The sequence below is a fragment of the Myotis daubentonii genome, chromosome 3, assembly GCF_963259705.1.
Source record: "Myotis daubentonii chromosome 3, mMyoDau2.1, whole genome shotgun sequence".
In the NCBI taxonomy this organism is placed as follows: domain Eukaryota; kingdom Metazoa; phylum Chordata; class Mammalia; order Chiroptera; family Vespertilionidae; genus Myotis; species Myotis daubentonii.
This window is the reverse complement of record NC_081842.1, coordinates 13,852,998-13,858,478: the sequence shown is the minus strand read 5'-3', so window position 1 is coordinate 13,858,478 and position 5,481 is coordinate 13,852,998. Positions and strand designations below refer to the sequence as shown.

Here is a 5,481-nt window from a genome sequence, read left to right as displayed (position 1 = left end):
AGGCTTAAGACTTTCCACTTTTGGAACAAAGTCATCAGAAAATAATCTAATGGCTAGATTTATAGAGCAAAAATACTGGGAAGTATCCTGTTGGGGAAATTCTGAAAGCCTGCTGTGGCATGTTAACAAAGAGAAACCTAACTTTCTTACCCTTTATCCCGTTCTTCTCTGCTCTCCTCTACCCCATGACCATCAGGGCTCAGTAGAAATCATTTCATTAGATGGAAAGAGAAGTCAGTATAGAGTAATCTTTAATAGCAGTGCAGACCATGGGTTGCTGGAGCCTCCAGAAAAAAGTTGCAATAAACAAGCAACACTCAAATAAGAACAAATACCAGTTACTAATTTTGAGGTTGTATAAAGGGGAATCAGCCACCATCACTTGTGTTTGCCAGAGACTCCAAGACAGGCAGAGTGTGGGCACGGATGCTTACACAAAGACAAAAGGAATATACCAGGTAAGCTCTGACTGGAAATTTTAATAAGTGTGGAAATGAAGACCATTTGAATAAGAGCAAAGAGAGTCTATGTTTAGAACTTGCTATATAACAAGAAGTTATCTACCATCTCTTTCCCTTGACAAGACTCAAAGTCAGGCAAGGGAGTAAAAAAGGAAAGGAGTGAAAAGAAGAGAAATGCTCTCATTAAGGCACAAGGAAGCTAAAGGTGGGCTGCTTAGAAGTGGCCACTTTATTTGTTTTTCTCTTGTTGGTCCATTGTTGGCAGTGAGGGAAAACACACAAAAAGAAGCCTTAGTTATTAACCAAGTCCTAACTCTTCTGGGAGAATAGATGGTGGTTTGGCTTCCTGGCCCTGTTCCTGCAGAGGCTGTGAATTAGAGTTCCATTGTCATTTATGGCCTAGCCATTACTTATTTATGGATTGAGTCTGTTACCTGTGCTGTGTCACACTGCCCAATACTCCTTGCAAAGCTGAGGAATCTATTCCCTCAGCTTCTGCAACTTCCCCAATCCACGTTTCTATTCTTGGGGGGTGGCCTGCACCCAATTACTGGTTGATGTGTACTTTTAAAGGCCCAAACCACTTTCTCCACCTCAGAAAACTCTGAAGGAGCAGGACAGCTCCAGAACCCCGCCAGGGTTTTGCCAAGGACACCTTAGGACTGAATTGTATCTCCACTTTCCCCTCTGCCCAATCTTGCTTCTCCTTCTCTCAGTAGAAGATTGTGATCACAGGACTCCCCGTGAACTTCCTTCAAACTTAAATGTCCCCAGGGAATACAACCTTCACCTTCAAATAATATTTCTGTCTAGGCTAGTGATATATAATGGTCTCTTTGGCCCTACCTGTGAAAAAACTTGCACTCACCATTAACAGAGTTATTTTAAAAAATAGAAGTGATTACAACTTAATTAAAAGTACTTAAAACATAATGATAGAGCTATATATCTATACTTATATTTTTTCAATCTAGAACAAATTAATATCTCTGTGAGTTGGAAGATTGTTGTACTCTTTCTATCAGGTGCTTAAATGCCCTTTCTTTATTACGTTCTAAAATTATGTAACATTTTTATCAGTTCTTTTCTTTTTTTTTTTTACTCAATCATATCTTTTATTTCAAGCTTTAATACCCAAACTTTGTCAATTTATCAATATCTCACATAGTATCTTTCAATTGTGATCTCTGCTCACATGTTTTCCCTTTTTATAAAATACAAAGCACTTGGTTGTCATACACTGAGAGCTCTTCAATATGTGATCTCTTTCTAATTCTAGTAATTTGTTTATTTTCTTATTCTGACCAATAAATTTTATCTTCTAAAGGCAACAGGCTAGAAATATTTACTAAATTATTAAAAGTATATATGTAGGCATAAAATCTGTCTGCAAATGTTCTCCTAAAATGTTCATAGAATTGATATTTACATCTTTATAGCTGTCAATCAACAGAAATGGGATACCAGGCACAGGGAAATGTAACATTTTCTTAAAGAGGTAGAGCTCACTGGCAACAATCATGATTAAAAGTGGTCTTACTAATAATTAATTGAGAATGCCTGATCAACTAATGTGTTCAAAAATGAATTATTTGATTGTCTTGTATTAAACATGATGGTAATAGGAAAGAAATAACATAGCTTGAAAGTAGATTTTATTCTTTACATTTTGTTCAATTGTGTTCCCTTCTATTTATAGACATAACATACCATTTGCTAAACATTTTGCAAACAATATCTTGTTAATATTAACTACCTTCCCGGGGGACAAATACTAATGTGTACTCTTGCAAATGCAGTGACTGATAAAGCAGCTCACAAAGTTATTATGCAGTGTAACTGGTGATTAAAACCAGGTTTCTTGAGTGCCAAGAACTATGCTTTTTATTTCCACCTCATTGCCTTGTAATATATCTATGGACAATTTTACATATAGTTAAATTTTTGTCCCACTCTTGTTGTACTTCTTAAATAAAAATTCTGGAAATGAGTGCCATTTGTAAGGATGCATTCTATTTTATGCTACTGAAGAGTGTGTCTCTAAGATTCTCACAATTATTTCTCATGCACTTCAGTGATGCCAAGCAATAAATTTTACTTGAGTTCCCTTGAAGTGGCTTCAAAATGTAGTAGCTTCTAATTAATCTCTTCTTTGCTAGTTTTCCTCCACTTTATAATCCCCATTAGCTTTGAATAATGTGTCCCAGGCCATCAACTTTTATTCTTTTGTTTTAAGAGTTTGAATAAGTTTAATTATTGCATGCGTTCCTGGGTTCTATAGCTTTGGTAGATGTGTTTTTTTTTCTTATTTTTTTCCCCACAGATCATATTGCAATTTCTAGGATATTAGCCATCTTCTTTTGTTCCCCTCCATGGAATATGTATAAAAATATGTCAAACTACTCAGCACCTAAAAGCGCTATATTTGTGAAAATGTGATACCAAGCATTCACAGCACTTATAATTGTAATCATTTCATTCATTTATAAGCTTATTAATATGCGTACTATCTGCCAACCTTCCAGTTCACCAAAAACACTGAAAGCTTCATTATTGTCTTTAATATATAAATATAGCAATATTTTTCAATAGTTTTCTTAACTATATCTATCTATATAAAAGCCTAAGCGACCGGCAGACCAGCTGACCTGCCAGTAGCTATGATGCGCACTGACCACCAGGGGGAAGATGTTCAACGCAGGAGCTGCCCAGCGACAGCAACTTTGCAGAGTGCCCTTTCGCATGCCAGGACCCTTCGGGGGATGTCGGACTGCCGGTTTCAGACTAATCCCTGCAGGCCAGGCCAAGGGACCCCACTGGTGCACGAATTTGTGCACCGGGCTTCTAGTATAAAAAATAAAAGAGGAAAAGGACAGAAGGGGACAGTAGATGTGACTACTATTAACCATAGTAATTTATAACTATTTACAAAGCACCAAACCTGGAACTTACCACACTTCCCAAGCAGCTGGTACAACACAGCTCTTTAATTTGCACTCTTTCATGAAGGCCTGTCCTTCAACAGATTCATGCCTTTGAGTTAGAAATTGAATATGAGTGAAATGTAAGTTCACCAGTGTTCTGAGCACCTAGAAACAACTGAGCATTTTCTTTTGTTGCAACAAGAAAAAGGGAGAAAAAGGTGCCCTTTCTTTTGAATAGACACTGTCCCATGTTAGGGAACAGAGTTGTGAGGATAGAGAATGTTCTTCATTTAGTCTTCTCTCTCTCTCTCTCTCTCTCTCTCTCTCTCTCTCTCTCTCTCTCTCTCTTTGAGAGTAGTGTATGAAAGCTGGGGACAGCAACACAAGGAAGGGCTTAGCATAGGAGCAACTGGAAAGCCTGGATGGGGCTGCGTTGGCTCTCTAGAAATGCTATGGGAAATAAGTGAGCCAATGAGAAGTTGCCTGAAGCTCACTGGAGAGTAAGAGAAAAGGTGGCCTTGAGGACAGGTTTAGGGGGTGAACCCAGGACAAGCTGCCGCTGTCCATTGCTCCCTGGTTGCAAGTCTCCTGGGATCCCTTACAGCAAGCATGTCAAACTCAAAGGCTAACATGGGCCAAATAAACAAGGCATGCGGCCCATAGGCCACAAGTTTGACATGCTTGCCTTAGAGTTTCGTAGTTGCATGTCCGTGGGAGAAGAGAGGGAAGAGAAAGGTGCTGGTGTGCTCCTGTTTAGTCTCCTCTTGTCATGTCATTCATGTTCTGTTTTGCCAACCACAAAAGGGTCTTTAGAGAATAGCAGAGCAATAAGGTAAAAGGAAACTTGATTCCAAACACAATGGTGCCGCCATATCTTTGTAGGACGGTTGAATATTAGATTGCTATGAAACTTAGTAACACATTTTTAAATCATTTAAGTTGCCAACATGCTTTGATTGGTATTGCAGCCAAGCCTGTATGCTAAAAAACACAATTGCCTTTTTATAGGGAAAGCCACAGGGACACCCAGAAGAAGACAAACATGATACCTATAGGAAAACAAACAAAAACTAACTGAAGATAAGCTCCCCGTGGGAATTATAAAATAGGAGGCAATGTACACTGAGGAGGACATGTGCCCAGCAGTATACAGAATCACTTTTTTATATATAATGCAAATACAGCTTTATTTGTCCATACACCAATGAAGGAAAGCAGTCTTCTGACACATAGAGAAGATTAAGATTCTTAAGTGGCTGATTTTGGGACCTACGACAACGGGAAGACTTGCTATGTTGCCTTTAGATGTTGGGTCTATTTACCTAACCCGTCCGCAGGCTTTTTCAATGGGTCTTCCTCCTCCTGGGCCTGCGTTTCTAATTCCTGGTGGTACACTAGTTAGCATTGCGGGTAGCATGTGTTATCCGTCTGTTCCTCCAGGTACTTTCCCATGAAGCATAAGACACTAGTGTCATTGTTGGCAGAAGCTGTGGTCTTCACATCTAGCAGGAGCTTGGTTCACTGGTTTTCCAGTTCCAGAGCAGACTCTAGAGCTTGTATGCTATTTCCCTCGTTATCTATCTCAGGCCTCTTAGTCACCGGAAGGCAGATTTTTCTCTCACAATCCCTGAGATATCCTATGAATTGCTTTCCATTCCCCCCTTCACCTCAGCTTGATTTGCAAAGAATGTGGCAAAACCTGGTTCTCCTGGGCCTTCAGTGTAGTAACAGGCCATAGATAAATGAGCACCACTGATGTGCAGCTCATAAGATACCGTGTGATTAATGGCAACCCTACACTCTTCAGAGAGGGGGTGCTGGGCTGCCATCTGAGCTTTAGAGAAAATCAGGAATAAACAGTAGTCTGACTTTTTAAGAGAATATTTTCCCAGTGGTCATACTAAGTGAAACATTTGCCTGGAAATCTTGAGGCAAAGCCAGCACTATATTTGAAGATATAAGTAAGAGAATCAGCTAAACCTTGATGAGAAGTCATTTTCTATATATGGTGAAATTTTGATTTATAGAGGTTAAAACTCAACATTATGACTTTAGGGAGGCCTGGCATAACAACATACCACAGATTGGGTGGCTTA

General features: G+C 39.2%; 1 pseudogene; it reads right to left on the bottom strand.

Moving 5' to 3' along the window:
• Positions 1 to 4,699: 4,699 nt before the first annotated feature.
• LOC132229135 (ferritin, heavy subunit-like) lies at positions 4,700 to 5,214 on the bottom strand (annotated as a pseudogene).
• Positions 5,215 to 5,481: the final 267 nt, after the last annotated feature.